General features: G+C 38.6%; 1 long non-coding RNA gene across 2 annotated transcripts; it reads left to right on the top strand.

Annotated features, from left to right (window-relative positions):
- Positions 1–10,734: 10,734 nt before the first annotated feature.
- LOC147510732 (uncharacterized) lies at positions 10,735–12,121 on the top strand. Of its 2 annotated transcripts, none has more exons than XR_015216862.1 (3): positions 10,735–10,841; positions 10,945–11,048; positions 11,914–12,121. It is a non-coding gene; the product is annotated as an uncharacterized LOC147510732 (long non-coding RNA). The 2 variants fall into 2 exon arrangements; XR_015216863.1 differs by lacking the exon at positions 11,914–12,121 and adding an exon at positions 11,422–11,532.
- The last annotated feature ends 12,655 nt before the right edge of the window (positions 12,122–24,776 follow it).

The following is a 24,776-nucleotide window of genomic DNA, read 5'->3' as shown; positions in this document are numbered from 1 at the left end:
TCACTCATTCTATTCTCAGACTTATTCTAGATTGGGTAAGTTGAATTTTTTATTTTGTTTTGTTTTGTTTTGCAATGTAAAAAGGAATTGTGGTTTATGGAAGGCTAAAAAAGCTCGAGGGGCTAAATTAGCGTTAATAATTCATAGGTTTGAATTTACGGCTATATCGATCCAAAGAGGGCCTAAATTCTCGCTTAGGATATGACATAGTGATCAAGCAAGTGGGCGTGTGATTTCTCTATCCGGATTTTACTTCTCCCTTGTGTCATTTCTCAAATGTTTCATTTCATATAAGGCTTCAGGGCTATATTCTCACAGGATTTGTAGAATAAGTACTCTAGCCTAGATTTGAAAACTTCATTGCTAACAATCATAGATACTCATGTAATATATTTATAGATAGATGCAAAGATTATTACCTACATATTAACCTAAGTTTCTAACAATTATTCTAATGCAACACTACATGAGACTTCTAGATTATTAAGAGCATAGAGAAAGAACAATACCGATATTCCTAAGTGTATAGCATAAACTTTTTTTTTATTTATATTTTTGAATTTTTTTTAAATTTTACTAGAAAACAAGTGCATATTATACATATCTATATCCTAACAGATCCCTTAATTACACGTGTTTCTATGCCCACCCCCAAACAAGAAATATGCTTTGTCCTCAAAGCATTTAAATAAATAGGGTAGGAAAAATACCATGGAAAGGCGTGAAATTTTGGAATATCTGCAAAACAAGGTTAGAACATACTAATATAGGAAATAAAAAAACTGACGCAACTCTATAAGAGTTCCACCCATTATGGGGTTAACAGAATAAAATTGCTTGGGGACGTAGCGCACACTAACCGAATTAAAAACTGACCTTATCTCTCGCTTTTATTCTTCATCCTCCTCATCCTCTTCTTCGATAAAGAAGTGAGGTTCCTTCGCATCCTGCCATGCCATGATAATTTTCCAGGCTTTCCGCTATTTATCATCTATTATTGCCAACCTATTAAGCGCCACTTGGTCTGATGGGGTGTAGGGTGCAACCTGATGAGGTTGTATCCTCCACCCTTGCCAAGTCATTGCACGGAAAGATCGAATAATACTATTGGTGGGTCGCACAGTGTCGATCGTAATCCAATCCGTGAAACATGTACAAAAAATAGGAAAGAAACATAGCATAATACGGGAAATTAGAACAGACATAAGAAGGTACTTATGCCTCATGCTATGGGCTCATGCTAAACTAGACATCAAGGTTCTGGGAAGGTCATGGCACATACGTCCCGTGGCTAAAGCAAGGAAGACGCAAGTGGCATTATTCACGAAAGAAAAAATGCCATTTCCTAAAATGTTTAGCATGATCCAAAACATAACAGTTCCTATGTTCATGGACCCAAAGCTACCAAAGGCGACGTTATATTCCCTTGGTCCTCGATATCGAAAAATGCCTCCCCATACGACTCATGCAAAACTTCGTAAGTGTAGACATAGATATTATCTACCCAATAGCACCATGGGTCTTGTATTTCAGCCGGCAAAGCAAGTCCAAGAACAAATGCTAGCAAGAACCCGGTAATTTCTATTGGTTCATCATTAATGTTGATGGAGAACACTTGTTCTCCATCCGGTCTCTCAAAGAAAATACATTTATCATAAAAATAAGATGCAAGTCTTTGGAGAATAAAGTTCATCGTGTCTTACCATAAGCGGTTCCCAGCCCATGTATGTATGTGATCACCTCACAAAACCAAGCACCATAAGTAGTGCTTTGGAACAAATCTTCGAAAAACTGTTCCTAAGATTATTGTAGGAGATGTCATCTCAAAACGACCCTCCGAAATACCCGAATCGATCCGGGAACAACCCGCAAAAACTAGAAATTTATGGTCTACGGAAGTCGGTAGCGCTTGAAGCCCGCCTTTTTTGGATTTATAGTGTTTTGGCGCGTGCTCCTCTCTGAAGCTCAAAGTTAAAATTCTCGACAATGGCTTAAAGGCGCGGAATTAAGCTCGAGGTGTCTTGGTTTGTGAAAATAGTGAAGAACAACGGGAAACGTGGGAGTGAAAGGTGAGAGATGGAAGTTAGGTGTAGTGTGGGTTGTGAGTGTAGAATGAATGAAGTTTTTATAGGTTTTAAGTTGCTAAAACGAATCGGGAAGTTGCCAAAAATCTTTTACGGCAATTTCCGGAAATACTAAAATTTTCAAACTCGAAACGAAAACAACTCATATTCTTGATTTTAAAACAACCCTAGTATCTTTTAGGTTGAATTTAGGATAAAACTACCTAACTTATCGAGATTTCATCCTAACCAATATTTATTCATAGATATGCCCAGATCGGTAATATTCTCACCCTAACTCTGAAATAACTTCTAAAAATGAGGGTCATATAAAAATCATGCTGGAATAGATAATACCACCCCCAAACAATTTGGGAAGGTGGGATGAATATTAAACAACCACGCACAATGAAAATAACTGTATTATATTAAAATTTTCATTCAAAGTACATTTCACTACAAAATTCAAATTACCGAATTAAAACTTACATTAAAATAACTAACAATAATAAAACTACAAATAAAAATTATCAAGCTATACTATCCCTAAACACGTCGGTATTGGTAGCGGAGGGCACACGCTCAGGAGATGGCTCCTGAGCTCCCGATGGGCCAGCACCATTCGTGTTTCGGCGACGACGCTCGTGCCTTGATGATGTATCCTCAGAAGGAGAATCCCAGTGATGTGGAAAGCGTGCAAGCATATCGAAACGGCGCCGAGATTCCATACTCATCTCCGTTCCCACCGCATCATCCTCTCGGCCGGTATGAATCTCGGTTATGGTGTATAGTAGCCTGTCGAGTCCGGAGGTCTTCGCAGATAGTATTGAGTGAACACATGCCACAATGAATCACAGCTATGCGTTCTGCATCTGACCAACACCTCTCAAAGGCATCATCATCAAAACATGTCAAGTCCTCCTCATCCTCCGAGTCATTCTCATTTCCGACGTCCTCCTCGTCGACTACCCTATCCTCAGGCAACCTCCAAACTTGTTGGATACACACCTTATAAATCCGAGGATTTCGGTGTAGGGTGAGGCAAATCCTATCAGATGTCGGAGTCGCTCTCAACTTCAGCATGATCTTGGTTAGCAAAATAGGGAGAGGTGCAATAGACTTCCCCACTCCCCTAATCATGTTAAGCAAAAACTCCAAGATCTGAGAACTCATACTTACGCTCTCGAGTATCCATAGAATGTGAAGGCAGCGACCGATGTCGATGTCGACCTTCTCCTTCCCTCGCGACATGACATTCCTACCAATCCACCGAAATGGTAGCACCGGTTTGGTTCGAGGGATGCTGGCGAACACAATCGCGAGCTCACATTGTAGTTCCCTTCGGTGACAGTTGCGTGCATCAAAGGCTCTACCCCAGTATATTGGGACTCCTGTAACGTGGCATCAAGATGGATTCTAGGCGGAATGCCTAGAATCTCAGCCAACAACCCAATAGTTACTTTCTTCCTCCTCTTTGCCACCGTAACAAAAATTTTATTCCCCTCCAACTCCCTCGTGTTGTAAAACCGTTGGACTACCTCTTCGTGGTAAAAGGCGTCGATCGAGTACCACAAGCTATTCCAATCTCTACTAACCATTTCGTCACCGTAAAACGGCGCGAAGTGGTCGCCAGTAAATGCTTGCTCTGGCAAAATCCGGCGTTGTTGAGCCATTGGAAGTTTTGATAAGGTTAGGGGGTTTGAATAAGGTAGGGGGAAGCAATGAGGGACAACCTCACTAAAAAAACGATGGTGGTGGTGGTGTAGTGGCGCGGCAGCTCCAAGATTTAGATTTTTCGGTGGTTTTTGGTTTTGTAAATTGATGGAGGTGGTGGTGGGACGGTTTTGAAAAGATTTGGAGTGGGTTTGTATGTTTGGCGTGGGTGTAGTTAGTTTTCTGTTTAATTTTAATTTTTGGTTTAGGGTTTGAAGCTTGTTTGCTTGTTAATGGCGGCAGTGAAGAAGAAAACGCACGGCTGTTGGTGGAAACATAGAGCGCCGAGTCGCGGCTGCCGGTCTTGTGAAGTTGGGCCCAGCCCAATTCGAATTTTTCGAATTTTTGTCGATTTTTAGCGCGACTTCAAACTAACATTGCTGCTTCGTTACCGGTCCGATTTTTGCGAATGAGATATGGAAATGATCAGGAGAGAATTTACAATCCAATGATCCATAAAACACTCTATTCTGACCTTGGATGACATATAAGATAGTGGAAAATGCCTCGAAGTGCGTGCATGACGTAAGTTATGCTAATGAATGAACTCTAAATTCATAGATTATGTCAACCCGAATCGGAATACAATTAAATGGCCTAAGCAACTCTAATGGGACATAAAACATTCTAGGATGGAAACACGAACACCCCACCCCAAACAAATTTTTTGCAACAGAGTTTAGAAAATTTGTTTTTTTTTTGTTTTTGTTTTGTTTTTTTTAAAAGTGGGTCTTTTAAAGTCAGATTCTCGAGACTTCCTAGATTACTATGTTTATTATTTTATATATTTTTACTATATATATATATTTATAAATACGGATTAATATATAGAAAAACAATAAGCAATAAGGACATAATTTACCCCATAGAGAAACATGACTCAAAAATCGAGAAAACATGCATGAGTTTAAAATGTGAATTATGTTAAACGTGGACTTAGGATCTGGTACTTACAGCCACACACTCCATAGGGAGGGCACGGTGACCTTAATGGTGCACTCACCAATATCTGGAAATGAATGAAAATGCACCAAACACAAAAATTGAGTCGTTTATAGTCGGGATACCGAGACTTTATCTAAACATATGTATGAACATGCAGTTTATCATATATCAACAACCAAAATAGTTGTGGATCATTCCATAAATAAATATCACAAAAACATACCCAAACACAATCAAGCACCAAGATTTTATGACGCAACCTAGTGAAATGAAAGTGAAGTCGATAAACCCATAACGTGACCTAGCATGCACCTTCTTTTTCAACTTTGAATGAGAGGGTGTCCTAGTGAATAAATATGGAAAAGTGAATGGTTGTGGAGAATATGGTGGATATGGATAAGTTGTAGAAGGAAAACATGGAAAAATGAGGATGTGGGTTTAGCACAAAACTTCATTCATGGTGTAGGTAGGAATTTGTCTAAATTGAAAATGAAGGTGTAAAATGGTTTGTCCTTCGAAGTATTTGTTTTCTAGGAGGATTTAAAAATTATGAAGCATGGGGGAGAAACAAAAGGATCGAGTGCAAACTTCGAGATTCCTTTGAAAGGATGGAAGGAGGAGTCGGTAGGATGTTGTGCAAAGTAGTTCTTGATAGGGTGACTCATCACCTGCTCTAAGAAACTCATCGAATTCCTCATCTAGCTTGGTCATATCTACATTACTATGGTATTCCTTTATAACTTTGAGAAAGTCATCTATCTCGTCCTCATCCATAATATGCGTATCGACTAGTGTAAGGATGAAAATGTTGGAGTCTGAACTTTCAAACGAAAGAAATTTGGGCATCTGATTATCAGGGAACGTGTTGTTGAAATAATCTCGAGCGAAACTTTCGATCATGCTAACCTCTCCATCCATAGACGAATCGGGTAATTGTGTCTTTAGTTTAAACACATTTACTTCAACAGAAAGATGGCCAAAAGACATGGACATCGAACCATCGCGACAATTTATGGCGCGTGGCGATTCTGCCGGAAAGGGCGCCATAAGATGATTGGGGCCCGGTGGATTAGCGACTTTCGTATCGAGGATGATGAAATCAGCCGGATAGTAGAAATCTGAACCTTTACCGACGTTTTCAACCACACCTTTAGGATACTTAATAGACCCGATCCAGCTAATTGCAACGTCATTTTAGTGGGATGCATCTCCTCTAGACTATTTGTTCATACAAATAAAAGCGGGGAGTAAGTTAACATTAGCCCCGAGTCTAATAGCGTCGATAGATAGGAATCTCCTAAGGTGCATTTATGCGATGGGCGACCGGTGGTACCTCTACGAAGGGTGTTGTAACTACAAGGACCCCGGTCGCCCCATCGCATAAATGCACCTTAGAGATTCCTATACGGCGACGCGTTATTGGACCGGGGCTAGTGTTAACTTACTCTGTTTTATTTGTATAGACAAATAGGTCTAGACGAGATGCAACCCACTAAATTGACGTTGCAATTAGCTGATTGGTCTATTAAGTATCCTAAGGGTATGGTTGAAAATGTGCTGGTAAAGGTTCAGGATTTCTACTATCCGGCTGATTTCGTCATCCTCGATACAGAAGTCGCTAACGACTCTGTAACAATCATCTTAGGGCGTCCTTTCCTGGCAACTGCCAATGCACTCATTAATTGCCGCGATGGTTCGATGTCCATGTCTTTTGGCAATCTAGCTGTTGAAGTAAATGTTTTTAAAACAAAGACACATTTACCCGATTTGTCTATGGATGGAGAGGTTAGCATGATCAAGAGCTTCGCTCAAGATTATTTCAGTAACACGTTCCCTGATAATCATATGCCCAAATTTCTTTCCTTTGAAAGTTCGGACTCCAACATTTTCATCCCTACACTAGTCGATACACATATTATGGATGAGGACGAGATAGATGACTTTCTCAAAGATATAGAGGACTACCATAGTAATGTGGATATGACCAATCTAGATGAGGAATTCAATGAGTTTCTTAGAGCAGGTGATGATTCACCCTATCAAGAACTACTTTGCATAACATCCACCTCGACTCTCCTTCCACCCTTTTCAAAGGAATCTCGAAGTTTGCACTCGATCCTTTTGTTTCTCCCGTGGCTTCATAATTTTTAAATCTTCCTAGAAAACAAATACTTCGTAATCCACAAACCATTTGACACCTTCATTTTCAGAATTGAGACATCCCCTACCTACACTATGAATGAAGTTTTGTGCTAAACCCACATCCTCATTTTTCCATGCTTTCCTTCTACAACTTATCCATATCCACCATATCTTCCACAACCATTCACTTTTCCACACTTATTCACTAGGACACCCTCTCGTTCAAAGATGAAAAAGAAGGTGCATGCTATGTTACGTTATAGGTCTATCCGACTTCGCTTTCACTACTAGGTTGGCCATAGGAAATCTTGGTGCTTGATTGTGTTTGGATATGTTTTCTGTGATATTTATTTATGGAATGATCCACAACTATTTCGGTTGTTGATATATGATAAACTGCTTGTTCATACATATGTTTAGAGAAAGTCTCGAGTATCTGACTATAAACGACACAATTTTTGTGTTTGGTGCATTTCCTTTCATTTCCAGATATTGGTGAGTGCACCATTAAGTGTGGCTGTAAGTACCGGATCTAAAGTCCACGTTTAACATAATTCACGTTTTCCACTCTTGCATGTTTTCTCGGATTTTGGAGTCATGTTTCTCTATGGGGTGAATTATGTCCTTATTGCTTATTGTTTTTCCTTATAAAAGTAAAAAAATATTAAATAATAAACATAGTAATCTAGGAAGTCTCGGGAATCTGACTTTAAAAGACCCACTTTTAAAAAATTTTTTTTTCTAAACTCTGTTATAAAAATTTGTTTGGGGGGTGGGGTGTTCATGTTTCCGTCCTAGAATATTTTATGTCCCATTAGAGTTGCTTAGGCCGTTTAATTGTATTTCGATTCGGGTTGACATAATCTATGAATTTAGAGTTCATTCGTTCAAGATAACGCGTCGCCATGCACGCACTTCGAGTCATTTTCCACTATCTTATATGTCATCCACGGTCGGAATAGAGTGTTTTATGGATCATTGGATTGGAAATTCTCTCCTGATCATTTCCATATCTCATTCGCAAAAATCGGACCGGTAACGAAGCGGCAATATTAGTTTGAAGTCGCGCTAAAAATCGAAAAAATTCGAAAAATTCGAATTGGGCTTGGCCCAACTCAGCGCATGGCAAGCAGACTCCCCTCACCTTCACACCAACAGACGCGTTCTTCAGTTCAGCCTCCCAAACCGCCATTAACAATAAAAACAAAGCTTTAAACCCTAACATAAAAAAAAAAAAAAAAAAGAGAGAAAACCAATACACCCACGCTAAACATCCAAACCCACTCCAAATCTTCTCAAAACCGTACCACCACCACCTCCACCAATTTAAATCACCAAAAACCACCGAAAAATAAAAAAAATTCAAGCTGCTGCGCCACCACACCACCACCACCATCGTTTTTTTGTGAGGTTGTCCCTCATTGCTTCCCCACTACATTCCAAACACTCCAATGGCTCAACAACGTCGAATTTTGCCGGAGCAAGCATTTACTGGCGACCACTTCGCGCCGTTTTACGGTGACAAAATGATTAGTAGAGATTGGAATAGCTTGTGGTACTCCACCAACGCCTTCTACCATGAAGAGTTAGTCCGACGGTTTTACAACACGAGGGAGTTGGATGGGAGTAGAATTTTTGTTACGGTGGCAAAGAAGAGGAAGGAAGTAACTGCTGGGTTGTTGGCTGAGATTCTAGGCATTCCGCCTAGAATCCATCTTGATGCCACGTTACAGGAGTCCCAATATAATGGGGTAGAGCCTTTGATGGACGCGACTATTACCGAAGGGAACTAAAATACAAGCTCGCATTGTGTTCGCCAGGCATCCCTCAGAACCAACCAGCTGGCTGCAACTTAGTGGTTTGGTCGGAACGTCCTAGGAAAGGAGAAGGTTAGCGACATCGGTCTGAACTGCCTCCACATTCTATGGATACTCCAGGAGCAGAAGTACGAGTTCTGCATTTTGGAGTTTTTGCTTAGCATGATTAGGGGAGTGGGAAAGTCTATTGCACCTCTCCCTGTTTTGATAACCATGATCATGCTGAAGTTGAGAGCGACTCCGACGTCTGATAGGATTTACCTCACCCTACAATCAAAATCCTCGTGATTTATAAGGATTGTGTCAAACGAGTTTGGAGGTTGCCCGAGGATAGGTAGAGGACGGGGAGGATGGTGGAAATGAGAATGACTCGGAGGATGAGGAGGACTTGACTTGTTTTGATGCTGATGCCTTGGAGAGGTGTTGGTCAGATGCAGAACGCATGGCTGTGATTCATCGTGGCATGCGTTCACTCAATACTATCTGCGAAGACCTCCGGACTCGACAGGCTACTATCCACCATAACTTCGAGATTCGTACCCAGCGAGAGGATGAGCGGTGGGAACAGATGAGATGAGGGAATCGAAGCCGAATTCAAGCCCGGCCGATATGCTTGCACGCTTTCCACCTCATGGAGATTCTCCTTCTGAGGATACAACATCGAGACACGAGCGTCGTCGCCGAAAGACTAATGGTGCTGGCCCATCGGGAGCTCAGGAGCCATCTCCTGAGCATGTGCCCTCCTCTACCAGTACCGAAGTGTTTAGGGATAGTATAGCTTGATGATTTTTATTTATAGTTTTATTATTGTTAGTTATTTTAATGTCAGTTTTAATTCGGTAATTTGAATTTTGTAGTGAAATGTACTTTGAATGAAAAATTTAATATAATGCGGTTATTTTCATTGTGCGTGGTTGTTTAATATTAATCCCACCTTCCCAAATTGTTTGGGGGTGGTATTATCTATTCCAGCATGATTTTTATATGACCCTCGTTTTTAGAAGTTATTTCGGATTTAGGGTGAGAATATTGCCGATCTGGGCATATTTATGAATAAATATTGGTTAGGATGAAATCTCGATAAGTTAGGTAGTTTTATCCTAAATTCAACCTAAGAGATACTAGGGTTGTTTTAGAATCAAGAATATGAGTTGTTTTCGTTTCGGGTTTGAAAATTTTAGTATTTCCGGAAATTGCCGTAAAAACTTTTTGGCAACTTCCCGATCCGTTTTAGCAACTTAAAACCTATAAAAACTTCATTCATACTACACTCACAACCCACACTACACCTAACTTCCATCACTCACCTTTCACTCCCACGTTTCCGGTTGTTCTTCACCATTTTCAAAAATCAAGACCTCGAGCCGCTCAAGCTGATGGAGCACACTCTCGCCTCTACTCATTTTTCTGAAATTTTGCACGAGCACCTCGCTCTAGTCTCTCTCTCTGTCTGAAATTTTGCACCGAAGCGCACTGGCGCCGAGGTGAGCGACTTCGGCGCTCAAACACTGGAACTCGAAAATCATCAGAGCGCACCTGCGCCCTGACCTCCGTAAACACAAAAATTTCCAGTTTTCTGCGGGTTGTTCCCGGATCATTTGCAGCTGTTCTAGAGCATCGTTTTGAGATGACATCTCCTACAATAATACCGGAACAGTCTTTCGAAGATTTGTTCCAAACACTACCAAAAAAACGAGTTTACCCGACATACACCATAAAGAATATCCGACTGTTTCCATCAAGTAGAAAGTGCGGCCAGAGATTTTGTCAGTCGGGTATAATATTTCCATCTATCGGGTAAGCTCCCTAGGTACTTCATTTGTTTTAGATGTGGCTGACGGTTGTAGGAGAGTTATTGTCCGTCGGCTATTTCGACGGTTTTTAATTGTTGTTGATTTCAAATGACTCACGTAATTTCGATTGTTGTTTCAATATTTTTCAATGTTTTCAAACCGTTAGATTTGCTCCTACGAGTTTGGGCCATCGACATATCTCTTCCGAATACCAGACGCCAAATTAATTTCATTTCCCACGCCTAATTTTTAGGAAAAAATAAAAATAAATAACAAAAAGATAACCCAAAAACTGTTATCCCTCTCTCACTCAGGGCTTGTTGTAGCCGCTTCACTCCTTCTCTCGTTATGGGTTCGTTGAATTCTAGGTAAACCATAATAAATTGCTTGTCTTTCTGCCCAATTTCTATCTTTGATTTATGTAAGGATTCTTTAACTTAATCTTTTATGTGTTCATGATCTTCACGCAAGGCATGCAACTACACGAGGAGTTCATCAATGGGATTACAGATGTTGGTGGTGTATGTGGTAATAGGAGGCAACCTGCACTTCTCAGACTTGCTCTTGATGATGTGGTAATCATCTATCTTTACTAGTTTTACTTTCTTGTCAATAGCATTTCTAAACTTTGAAGTAATTTTTGAAGTAATTTCTAAGCATTGTAAGTGTTATTTGAAGTAATTTTTTCCCATTCTTTCAATTAGTAATCTGGACTTAAAATGAACAGCCCCATAAATGCTTTGTTATTGGCTCATCTGAGTCCACAACTTTGTTTGTGAGCGAATGTACAGATGCTGTGACTAGCCATTTCACTCATTAGAGTTGCCTTCAAAACATTTTTGTTCCTAGTTAAGTGAAATATTTGAAACTTTAGTGCCTTGCTTTTCATTGATGACTCACTTATTCATAGTGTATGTTTCTGTTTTTTCTTTTGTATTTTTTTGTCAGGAGTTATTTGTGAATGGGGAGTTCAGAGTTCAATGGGCGGAAGTTGAAAATATAATGGCTAATGAGAAACTTGCTGAAATCGCTTTAGTGGACCCCAAACATGCCAAAAGGTAGTCTTTCTTCCAATTTTCAGTTTTGTAGCATTTGGTATAGACTAAAGGGAATGCCAAGTTATGATGATGTTAATACTCTATTCTTAAACTGATTGTTGTAGGATTTTAGCTAATCAGCAATCAGCAGCTCGTTCCAAGGAACGAAAGAAAGATGAGGTATATTTCTTAGAATTGGAACACGAAGTTCAAACCTTACAAACAAAAGCAACTACTTTGTCTGCACAGCTGACACTGTTACAGGTGTGTATTCTTTATTTACTTTAGTGTGCCTGAAGCGCTCGCCTGACTCACTCTCACACTCAACCAAATACAAATTCACTCCTTTTTAGTGTTTTTAAAATAAAATATTGATTTCATATATACTAATATTTTGTTTTAGGGGTGAAGATTCTTGGTCTCTGGAGATAAGTGTTGGTGGTCTTTTTAGTGCTCTTCTTGGTATGTTCACTTGTATTTTCTTTTTTGTTCGGTAACTAGCTGATAGTTTCCTAAGGCCATAAACTAATGGCCTTGAATTGGTTTCATCAATTAGTGGTGTTAGGCTTGCTGCAATATGAAATATATCCACTGAAGGTTTCCCTGATTCCGGTTACTTCCCTATAATTTGAATTCTTAAGTTGCGACTTTGAGCTAATATATTAGCCCCAAGTCCCCAACTATATTTCATGATGCTAACTATTGTATTTGTGATGCTAATTATTGTATTCATGAGCTTCCCAAAGTCCAAGACCACATGCTAATTGTTTCCAATAATCTTTTAGTATATGCTCTTGTTTCTCGATATTTCTGGTACTTGTGTTAGTTTATGTGTCGTAGGTCTTGTTTCTCTTCAACATGGTTTTTTTTTGTATGTGTAAAGCTTTAAAGAGAGCAAAATACTACTATTCTTTTTTATTTTTATTTTTATTTTTTTATTTTTTTATTTTTTTTGTGGTGATGAATTTCATGTTAACTTATAAGGAGAATAATGGTGATGGACTAAAGTAGCTCATCATTGATTTCTAAAACGCTTAAACCGTTTGATGGACAAAGTTCTGGTGAAGGTGAAGATATAAGGATTAGTTTACCTGATGAAATTCTTCACCTCATTTTTTTCATTCATTCCTACTGTTGATTCATGTAAGGCTGTTTTTAAGATTTTTAGTTGAACTTGTGGTTGTTGCTTTTAATTTATAATTTCATCTATTCATTTTTGTTACATGTCCTTTCTACTTGTGCTAGATACTAAGTAAGTGTAGGTCTTCTTTAATAATTGTGATGTTGGGACCTTTTATTAAAATCCCAAGATTTTTTAAGGCACATTCTCACATTCACATAACTACCAAGGCTTAGGTCCATAATGACCTTTCTACTTTAGTTTTTTTCATGCATTTCTTCTTGAATAAGTTAATTTATCATTATTGTGTTATCTTAATGTATGTAGCCAATGCGACGTCCACCAGTTCGTGAAGAGTCACATGTGGACTCAGGGAGGTGTTTGTGTGTGCAACTAATTGATCTTTTTAACTTCTCACCAGTGCAACTAGTCCATCCTCATGTAGTACATCCCTTTTACTTGTTGATTAACCTAGGGGGTTAGGTTTGTATTAGTGCATGGAAATTGGTAGTATACTTGTTATTCATTTGTTACTTGGCTTTATTCCTTTAATTGTATGTGCCTTAATTGATTTCTTATATGTTGCAAGTACTCAAGAAAAGGTTATTCCTCGTGTTTACGACATTGTTGCAATTGAATGGAGGGATTAATGTTCTGACCAACTTTGACTTGTCTTATGGGGCTTAAAGTTTGCGTCTCATTGCATTTTATTGTTTTAGAGCACAAATATGAGATTGTGAAACGCTTGCAAGCGAGGAAACATATATGTGGAATGACTGGTGATGGAGTGAATGATGCTCCCGCCTTAAGAAGGTGACATTGGAATAGCAATCGCTGATTCAACCGATCGCGGCTCGTGAATTAGCTTCGACATTGTCCCGACAGAACCCGGCCTAAGTGTCATCATCGTCTTTGTATTGACCCGATAGAGCAATCTTTCGAGGAGGATGAAAAACTATCACGGTGATTTTTATTACGTTCATGGCCTAGTATGGATTAGCTATACTTTACATTTATCATTTCACCGCAATTTGATTGCCGTTTTTTGTTTTTTTGGATAGTAAATGAAATGAAAACTAGATCATGTTTTGTGTTTTCTTTTTTTGATAACGCGTTTTTGGTGGTTGCAGATATATGCGCTTCCATCACAATTCATATTGTGGTAAGCTTCCTAGTAGTCTTAGGGTTATTCACTTGCATCATTTGAGTCTTGTGTCTGGAAAAATAGTAGGCATACTAGATAGGAGTCTTTTAGATTTTTATCATCAAGTTGTACAGTTCTTGCCTTCTCACCATGATTTTCATTTGACAGTTTGGTTTCATGTTGCTTTCGCTCTTACGTGGAAGTTTGATTTTCCACCTTTCATGGTGCTCATCATTGCAATCCCTGTGTCATGTGTTGAAGATTGAGCATTGCCAGATGGATTGGAGAAATGGCATATTAGGCAAGGCTCAATAGGAAAGGCGATTTCTAGTCAATTTACTTTCATTCATAAGAAATTATGTTTCCCTCCATGATCAGTAGGTAGATTTCTATTAGAGGCATATCAAATACCTCTCCCAGGAGACGTTACTAGTAATCTTGTGATAGTCAAGTGATCTAGTGGCCCATGTCAGAGATCCAAGCTGGTTAGACATTCAATGGTGGCGTTACTATGTGCTTTAGAGCTGACCAGTTCTAATTTTGAATTTCAGCAGGTTGCTAAACAATTGGTGCTTAGTCATTGCTAGGGTACTAGAGATTACTAGACTTGGTTGCTAGACCGGTGTGGTGCTGATTTTTGGTTTCAAGGAAGTAATATGTATACTTAGTGAACGACATGTCTTATTCTTGTTTTTTATGAACACATTGTTTCTTTATGAATACATTAAGCGTTTGTAGCATTTGAGTAGGAACTTGCAAGAATGTAATTGGTGCGGGAAAGAATGTAATGTTGGGATACACAAACAATTATTATAAGAAATATATATTTTTTAAATAAAGAACTAATACCCGACGGATAAAAAAACGTCTAATAGCAAACTACCCGACGGCTAGTAGTTTGGCATATCCGACGGCCGGTGATAGTCGGTCTAACCAACTGCTCATAACAATGAGAACTATCCGACGGTTTTAACAAAAGAGGGAATATCCAACGGTTTTAGCGGCGGGAATATCCGGCGGTCTTTGGCAGCGACAACTATCCGGACGGTTTTGGCATGTACCGCATATCCGGCCGGTTATTAACAATAGGAATGTCCGTCGGCAAAGATCTTCAACCCTGATGGCCTGTTTTGACAAATAAAAACCGTCGGAAGCCTATGCCGACCGAGCATTTTCCGACAGCCTTGCGGCAGTTTTGGTCTGTCGGGTAATACCTTTCGCGACAGCCATAGTCAGTCGGGTAAAGTCGTTCTTTTTGTAGTGAAAGCACTACTTATGGTGCTTGGTTTCGCGAGGCGATCACATACGCAGGCTGGGAACCGCTTATGGTAAGACCTGCTGAACTTTATTCTCCAACACTAGCATCTTATTTTTACGATAACTGCATTTTCTTTGAGAGACCAGATGGAGAACAAGTGTTCTCCATTAACATTAATGATGAACTAATGGAAATTACCAGGTTCTTGCTAGCATTTGTTCTTGGACTTGCTATGCCCGCTGAAATACAAGACCCATGGTGCTATTGGGTAGATAATATGCATGTCTACACTTATGAGTTTTTGCATGAGTTGTATGGGGCAGACATTTTCCGTATCGAGGACCAAGGGGACTATAACGTCGCTTTTGGTAGCCTGTCCATGAACATAGGAACTGTTATGTTTTGGATCATGCTAAACATTTTAGGGGAATGACGTTTTTCTTCTGTGAATGATGCCACTTGCAGCGTCTTCCTTGCTTTAGCCACGGGACGTATGTGCCATGACCTTCCCAGAACCTTGATGTCTAGTTTAGCTCGAGCCCATAGCATGAGGCATAAGTACCATCTTATGCATGTTCTAATTTCCCGTATTATGCTATGTTTCTTTCCTGTTTTTTGTACACGTTTCACGGATTGGATTACGGTCGACATTGTGCGACCCACCAATAGTATTATTCGATCTTTCCGTGAAATGACTTGGCAAGGGTGGAGGATACAACCTCATCAGGTTGCACCCTACACCCCGTCCGTACTTCAAGTGGCTTTAATAGGTTAGCAATAATAGATGATAAATGGAGGGAAGCCAGACAAATTATCATGGCATGGCAGGACGCGAAGGAACCTCACTTCTTTATAGAAGAAGAGGATGAGGAGGATGATGTATAAAGTGGGAGATAAGGTAAGTTTTAATTCTAGTTCTTGGCCGCTTATGTCCCAAGCAATTTGATTCTTGTTAAACATTTTAGGGAATGACGTTTTCTTACGTGAATGATGCCACTTGCGCTCTTCCTTGCTTTTAGCCACCCGGGGCGTATGTGCCATGACCTTCCCGAACCTTGATGTCTAGTTTAGCTCGAGCCCATAGCATGAGGCATAAGTACCTTCTTATGCCTATTCTAATTTCCCGTATTATGCTATGTTTCTTTCCTGTTTTTTGTACACGTTTCACAGATTGGATTACGGTCGACATTGTACGACCCACCAATAGTATTATTCGATCTTTCCGTGCAATGACTTGGCAAGGGTGGAGGATACAACCTCATCAGGTTGCACCCTACACCCCGTCAGACCAAGTGGCGCTTAATAGGTTAGCAATAATAGATGATAAATGGCAGGAAGCCAGACTAATTATCATGGCATGGCAGGACGCGAAGGAACCTCACTTCTTTATAGAAGAAGAGGATGAGGAGGATGATGTATAAAGTGGGAGATAAGGTAAGTTTTAATTCTAGTTAGTGTCTGCTTATGTCCCAAGCAATTTGATTCTTGTTAAACATTTTAGGGGAATGACGTTTTTCTTCTGTGAATGATGCCACTTGCAGCGTCTTCCTTGCTTTAGCCACGGGACGTATGTGCCATGACCTTCCCAGAACCTTGATGTCTAGTTTAGCTCGAGCCCATAGCATGAGGCATAAGTACCTTCTTATGCCTGTTCTAATTTCCCGTATTATGCTATGTTTCTTTCCTGTTTTTTGTACATGTTTTATGGATTGGATTACGGTCGACATTGTGCGACCCACCAATAGTATTATTCGATTTTTCCGTGCAATGACTTGGCAAGGGTGGAAGATACAACCTCATCAGGTTGCACCCTACACCCCGTCAGACCAAGTGGCGCTTAATAGGTTAGCAATAATATATGATAAATGGCGGGAAGCCTGACAAATTATCATGGCATGGCAGGACGCGAAGGAACCTCACTTCTTTATAGAAGAAGTGGATGAGGAGGATGATGTATAAAGTGGGAGATAAGGTAAGTTTTAATTCTAGTTAGTGTCTGCTTATGTCCCAAGCAATTTGATTCTTGTTAACCCCATAATGGGTGGAACTCCTATAGAGTTGTGTCAGTTTTTATATTAGTATGTTTTAACCTTGTTTTGCAGATGTTTCAGAATTTCACGCATTTCCATGGTATTTTTCTACCCTATTTATTTAAATGCTTTGAGGACAAAGCATGCTTCTTGTTTGGGGGGGGGGGCATAGAAACACGTGTAATTAAGGCATCTGTTAGGATATAGATAGGTACAATGTGCACTTGTTTTCTAGTTAAAATTTCAAAAATTCAAAAATATAAATAAATAAGTTATGCTATACACTTAGGAATATTGGTATTGTTTTCTTTCTCTATGCTCTTAATAATCTAGAAGTCTCACGTAGCTTTTGCATTAGAATAATTGTTAGAAACTTAGGTTAAGATGTAGGTAATAATCTTTGCATCCACCTATAAATATATTACATGACTATCTATGATTGTTAGCAGCAAGTTTTTGAACTCTAGGCTAGAGTATTTATTCTACAAATCCTGTAAGAATATAGCCTAAAGCCTTATATGAGTGGAACATTTGAGAAATGACACAAGGGAGAAGTAAAATCCGGATAGAGAAATCACACGTCCACTTGCTTGATCACTATGCCATATCCTAAGCGAGAATTTAGGCCCTCTTTGGATCGATATAGCCAGAAATTCAAACCTATGACTTATTTTCCGCTAGTCGCCCCTCTGAGCCATTCTTTGGCCTTTCATAAACCACAAATCCTTTACCCTATTACAAAAACAAAACAAAATAAAAAAAATTCAACTTACCCAATCTAGAATAAGTCTGAGAATAGAATGAGGAAGAAAGAAGAAGAGAAAAACCTGTGTAAACAAAAGTTAGTTAATTGCTTCAGAAAATAAAGAAAAGAAGTTTCCATCCAAAGAAAAGAAAAGTAAAAATAGAAATAAAATAAAAATTCCAAAAAAATAGAATAAAAGGAGTCAAAAGCCAAAGAAAAAGAAAAAAAAATATGGCTAAGGATGGAAACAAAGTGTAGAAGCAAAAGTAAATAACAAGGTTTTCTCTAGTTACATAATATGAAGACTCTATTATCTCAGACTTGTCCTTTTTGAATATCCATTTCCTTCCTTCTTAAACCATCTCCTAATCCCCTCATGACACCTAATAAAGACCTCTAGCTCAATTAGGAATAGGTTAGTGTGATAGTAAGTGGCAGATGTGTTTGATCGACTCCTAGCTCCTTGTTGTCATTGAGATTGTAAGGTAAAGTGTGCCCACTGCACACTAGAGTAGCGAAACTTGAGTGGAAAAATTAGAGTGTTGTATCTTGACTATTATTGTGAGAACCTACTTAAGGACGCTATTCCGAGTTTCAGAAACGAACCTGCTAGGCATTTCATAGTATTACTCATTGTATATATATTTATTGTAGATGATTGATTATTATGCATATATTAGCTTAGGTTTCGACTTGATTACTCTATATGCATTGCTATTGAGAGGTATAGTTAATTTAGAGCATGAATAAGGAAACAATAGTTTTATTTCTTAGTCGTTGTAGTATAGATGAAGTTTGTGAGTACCTTCACTGGAAAACTCTCATGAGGCTATAACTCGTCCACTAGGGAATTCCTAGTGGTTTAAGGCCTTGTTGCATATGGTTAATGCAATCAATGCTCAAATAAAGCGAGTAGATAGAACTCCATTTTTGGTCACTTATTCTAATTTCTCATCTTTGCTTGAGGACAAGCAAAAATCCTCTGTTTGGGGGTGGTTTGATAAGAGCCCAAAACTGTAGTTTTAACCCCTTAACCATTATACTTTTAGACCAATTATGTGAGTAATAATTAAGAGTTAATACTGATTACGTGTTCTTTATGCATTTCAGGCTTCAAAGTCCATGATGTGCAGAAATGTGCCACTTTAGCGAGATAAAGGAGCAAAGGTCGGTTGCTAAGGAGTTCTGTGATTAAAGGCCAAGATTTAAGAAGACAAAGCCTTTGTAAAGCCCGTTCAAAAGCTGAAAAGTTGACGCGGGCAGAAGTAGCACATAAAGTTAGCAGAACTTCGGAAGGCCGTATCTTTGGACTCAGACCTCAGAATTAGGCCTACCTTATGTCAAAACGACCGGCTCGGAAAGAGCTTTCCAATGGTTTAAGCCTTGATCCAATCAGAGGAGCAGAAGTGGACGAAAAGTCTATTAAAACCAACTGCAGTTGAAGAGGCCTTTTTGGACTGAAAGAATTGGGTTTTGGGCCTGATTTTCTGGCCCAAAACATGGCTCCAAGCCCATGCCCGATTTTTGGATCTGAAAGTATAAAAACAGGAGCTTGACTCTTTGTTAATGGTAGATAGTTAGACCTAGATTAGTTAGCCTCCATTAATTAGTTTTAGAACTTAATTTTAGAATTTCAATTAGTTAATTAATTAGTTTTTCATATCTTGTTTTAGATCTAGTTTCATGTTTACTTAATTACTTTAGAACAAAGTAGATTATTAATTTAGTATTTGAATCATTGTTTTATTATTCATTAGATTAATAAAATAGTGTTCTTGGTAATCTAGTTTCATTTTCCATTTACTTATTTAATTCAATTCTTAGATTCAATAGTTGTCTTAATTAGATTGAAATAATTATTGCATGAGTAGTTTTGAATTGAGTTTAAACAAGTAAAGTTTAAATCTTTATATCATGTCTTGTTCGAATTTGATTGGGAATGATAGCGTGATGATTCTCGGCTAAACCTCCATTAGAGGGGGTTGCGAAGCCTTGATGAAGGCTTAATTCGTGTTAATGTTGAATAGTCGTAATTTCCTTTCCACTCTAGAAATGATTAGTTCACCATGAGAATGGGTGTAATCGTTCACATGCTAGTTATGAATTGGTAGAAATGCGATGTGTAATTAGGGATTAGGAGTAACCCAGTTGATTCATGCGCGCGATTCAATTCGGATTACGACGATTCGTCGTTAGTGGATTAAGTTGAGCTAAGGTGGAATCAATCCCCCTCTAACTCCTTATCATAGAATCGACGTAGTATTCCCATAGTTGTTTAAATAGTCGACTAGTTGCATCTTGTGGGTAGTTGCATCGTAGTCTAGTTATCATTTCGTAAATCTCTCATTAGACTTAGAGTAGAGTAATTAGACTAGAAAACACAGCATGCGGAAGGACTAGGAGTGGAACGAACTTCCTACTCCACTATATCTGTTCAATAGATCGAGAGTAGAACAATCTTTGATAAATTTAGACACGTAATAAAGTTTTAGTTTACTTACGTTTTGAGTTTCATCGTTCATTTCGTAGGTAAACTTTATCTTTTTATGTTTTATCAAATGGCGCCGCTGCCATCTTAGTTTCACTTTCGCATTGTTTTTGTAGTATAAGTACTCTTTTTAAAGTCCCATTTCACCCACCCACCCTTGTTCGATTCTAACTGTGGTTGTCTTTTTCAGTATTAAACTTCCTCGAAAAAATTAAAAAATAAAAAATTGCACGGCGCACTGCCCAAAGGAGTGCACTGCTAAAAAGTTCTTTGGAAGTCGAAGCGACCGGCCAAACACTCAAACTTCGAAGTTTACATCGAAGACTTCTTTAGCCAAAGTGAGCGCACCCACGCCCTTTCACCTTGGCACATGTGGCAGCCCCAAGACCTCTATACAAAAATGCCAAAATTGCTACACCCCATGCATACTCTCCTATCTCACTGAATTTCAACAACGGTCTTAGATAACATAGAGGCACTCCAATCCCACACTTGTTAGTGAAAACGACACATCTAAAGAAACATAGGATAAAATCTCTGACATCCCGTTGGACTTCCTGCAAACTCGAGGCCTTCTCCACCACCTTCCCAACATCATTACATATGGGCTTATCATGAACCTTGTTAGCAAAATGCTTCCGGATGAATTCTAGCCTTACTTTTGAAATGAACTTGCTAACTTCCATTTCCGCCTTGATCAAAGAAATGGGGAGACCCAGAGCACGTTGTAGGAGATTTACCGATTGTTGTAAGTTCAACTCATTGTCCCCTTGCACCACTCTTCCTCTAACTGTGACTCCACAGATTTGCACAACATCATCCAAAGTCACAGTCATCTCCCCAAATGACATATGGAAGGTGTTGGTTTCCGGATGCCACCTCTCCCCAAACGCAGAGACCAATAGTGGATCCATATGCTCGTGATAACTTATTACGAGATCATACAACCCATTCCTTCTCAGCTCGTGCTCAAATCTTGGAGACTTTCTAAATTCGTTCATGAAATCCCATTGGCAAAACTTCGCTAAGTGCGAAACATACTTCAACGCTCCTCCTGAAACAACCAAGCACGCATTAGACTCAATGAGCAGAAACAAAAGATTTTGTAAAAGAAAATCAAACTACTAAAAAAAATCAAAATATTACCCTCTTCTCCCAAACATCACAAGCGACATGCACCGCATAGTCATACAACAGCTCTGACTCATACGGGCCACCCCCATACTCACCTCTTTTGAACTCCAAATCATCATTGGATTTTCTCACAAAATACAATACTAGAGGTGTTTCTTCCACTGGTGGTACGACTTATACCACATTTTCTTCTACATCATCATCCTGCTCCTCCTTATCCCTATTGTCATCTTCTTCATCACCCTCCTCATCACTCTCCTCTTCCTCCTCCTCACCCTCCTCTTCCACTATACTCTTCCCACGATCAATATTTACATCTAAACCTACATTGTTATCGCTACTACACTATCTTCACTCGGAACTTCAGGAACCTCTTTTTCTTTGTGGTCCCCTCTACGCGCTGATGCCATGGTGCCCTATCCCCTTTTTCTCTTTCTTTCAGCCGTGTCACTACTAGAGGAACTGCCGCCAAACAACTTCTGCACACCCTTGAATGTAGTTTTCGCTACATTCTTCACATTCTTTGATCGAGGACCCATTGCTACAAAGAAAAATAAAACAAGTATTAGTAACTATAATAAGTTTAATCAAATCTAATCATATACACTGTCGTCCAATATCATATATAATAAGTTTTCGATAAAGAAAGCAGGATTTATCTCAAACAGCCGTCCAATATCCTTTTTACTGCAACCCAAATTTTTAAGAAAACACATCATGTCATACATTTTACTCCAATCATATACACTTCCATATGACAAATGCCTTACAAACCAATTACTACTAACTCCTAGACCCTTCAACTTCTCAAGAACTCTGACAAAATCCTCATTAACACCACCAACCAATAGCGATGGACTACAACTTACTAACTTAACAACAGTAGGTGCAGTTAAACCCAATTTTTCATAACTCCGAAGTTTCAAAGCCAAAACTCTCTCACTGTACCCAAAAATATCTCTCAACTCTTTATACATTCTACCGATTTTATTATTCATCTTGCATTGTATAATAATCAATAATAGAAACCACAAATTGCATTGTATAATTTGTCATTTTGGAGTCCAAACAACTTACATTGCATAATAATCAACAATAGAAACCACAAATTATTTAACAATAACAACTATACTTATTATTCAACAATAGAAACCACAAATTGAGAAACTAGAGTTGAATTTAAAAAAAATTAAACAAAATGCACTCACAAAAATTGATATTCGAAACTGAAGACAGTGATTTGTGGAGTGATTGGTGGTCAATAATTAAATCATGAGTGATTGGTGGAAATTGCGAGAGTTTTGGGGTTTGGGTGAGAAATTGCGAGAGAGATGACCGGTTAGAGCATGTTGTAGGCTTGTAGCCGGTATGCATTGAGGTTGGGCTTTTGCTGTTGGGCTTCATTGTTGGACTTAGATTGGAGGTTGCCCAATCCAATTTATGTGGCGCACAATACATGACTCTTTTAAAATCGTCTTATTCCACATACTTAAGTTGGATTGGAAGTCGTTTTTTTTGGATAATCGGTTGGATTGGAAGTTGTGGAGGACAAGCTTTTGATGATCCGGTTGACCCCTCTCGCATTTTCTTCATGTCAGGACAAACAGGAATAAAAAAATATTGAAAACGCTCCTAACCCCTTTGTAGAGCCGTGTATTTAAGTGAGACGATATTTCCTTATCTTGCACTGGTTCTTCGTATGTATACATCATTTATTCAAGCAATATCTAAAACTTGTATGTCTGAATGTTATGCACTGATCGTGCTCGATAGAAAAATGCATCATTGATCGAAATGGAAAGGTGGATAGTTACATTCTGAAGTGATACGATTTTTAAGACATTTTGGCACAGCCCTAAGAAATAGTTTTCTCTATAAATGTTAACTCTAATTTTAATTTCAACCAGGTTTTAATTTCAACCAGGTAGGTGAGACTTACACAAGAGCTTCTGGTTTAATTGGTTGTGTACTTTTTCTTTATGGGAGAGGTTGCAAATTTGAATCCCACCAAATATAGGTTGTGATTTTTTTCTTGTGTAATTATGTGATGGGCCATTGGGTCAAGTGAGCCTTCGGACTAGAGACTGGATGCTGCTACAATGAGTGGACTGAAAAGCGAAAACAAGTATTCATAGACAAATTGAACCGGTTGGATTATTTGGGTCTACTCAAAATGCCGCATCATGAGAGTTTTCGGACTAGATTCCCTTCGGAGTTGATAAGCCTCCCGACAATGTAAGCCTTCATACTATGTCTTTCAATGTAACCGGGGTGGGTTTGCTAACCCTCTAAATATTAAAAAAAAAAAAAAAAAAAAAAAAAAAAAAAAAAATAGGTGAGACTTGAGAGCCAAAATAAGTTGAAGTGAACCATCTCGTTTTCTAAGTACTACTATTATGTAACTGGAAGTGGGCCCTAAGCATTGCAAAATTCAAAAGCTTATATAAGCACAACTTATTTTGTCTGGCTAAATTTGATTATTGAAAAAATAAATAAAAATTGTTGGGCTAAATTAATAGCATAGACAATTACACATCAATACATCATGTTATGCTTTAGTGGTTATGAGGAGCTTTCAATAATCTAATCAACGAAACTAAGAGAAAGCATTAGTCTTTATTTTAAACTATAGTTTGTGATGTTGAGATGAAACTAAAATGTAGGCTCAACACATACATTTCGTTACGTATAGAATATGTTTATTATCAGAGGGCCTTGAGGATCTGCACTGGGAATTTTGTGAATTTGCACATGTAGACGTAGAGTGGAGCTTATTTAAGAAATGTAGCTTTCTTCATGACTTCATCTTCAAGTTTAAACAAATTTAATATCAAGATAAGCTTCAACAGATGATTAGACCATATACTATCCCTAACTAGCTAGTAGAGTGTTTGGTCAATTAGACCTAGAATGGATTAATCATGTTTCCCTTGCTTTAGTTAAGATTAGGTGAAGAAGACCAATATACAAGCTTGAGATGAAGTCTTAACCTTCGTCTCATCCATACAATTATAGGCTCATTGAACTTCAAATTTGGAAACTTGGAGTGACCATATTTGTCGATGAATGCCAAGCAATAAAGTAACCAAATCATGAATATAATAATAATTTGGTAATGCCAATTAGGATAAATATGTTAGTTGATACACCTTCTCAGGGTTCCTTCAATGCTCATTGGAAGTTATAGATTGGATGTATTCTGCTGTTATAACTTTAGGAAATGAAGTTTAGAAAATAACACTAAAAGAAGATCTTCCAGGGAAAGCGGGGAATCATAGAAGTCTTTGAGTTGAGTTGCAAATTGTGTACACTATATGGAGAACAACCTTCATTGCATGTTAAACTGT

Source organism: Coptis chinensis, chromosome 3 (genome assembly GCF_015680905.1).
Source record: "Coptis chinensis isolate HL-2020 chromosome 3, ASM1568090v1, whole genome shotgun sequence".
NCBI classification, from domain to species: Eukaryota; Viridiplantae; Streptophyta; class Magnoliopsida; order Ranunculales; family Ranunculaceae; genus Coptis; species Coptis chinensis.
This window is presented reverse-complemented; position numbering and strand designations above follow the sequence as displayed.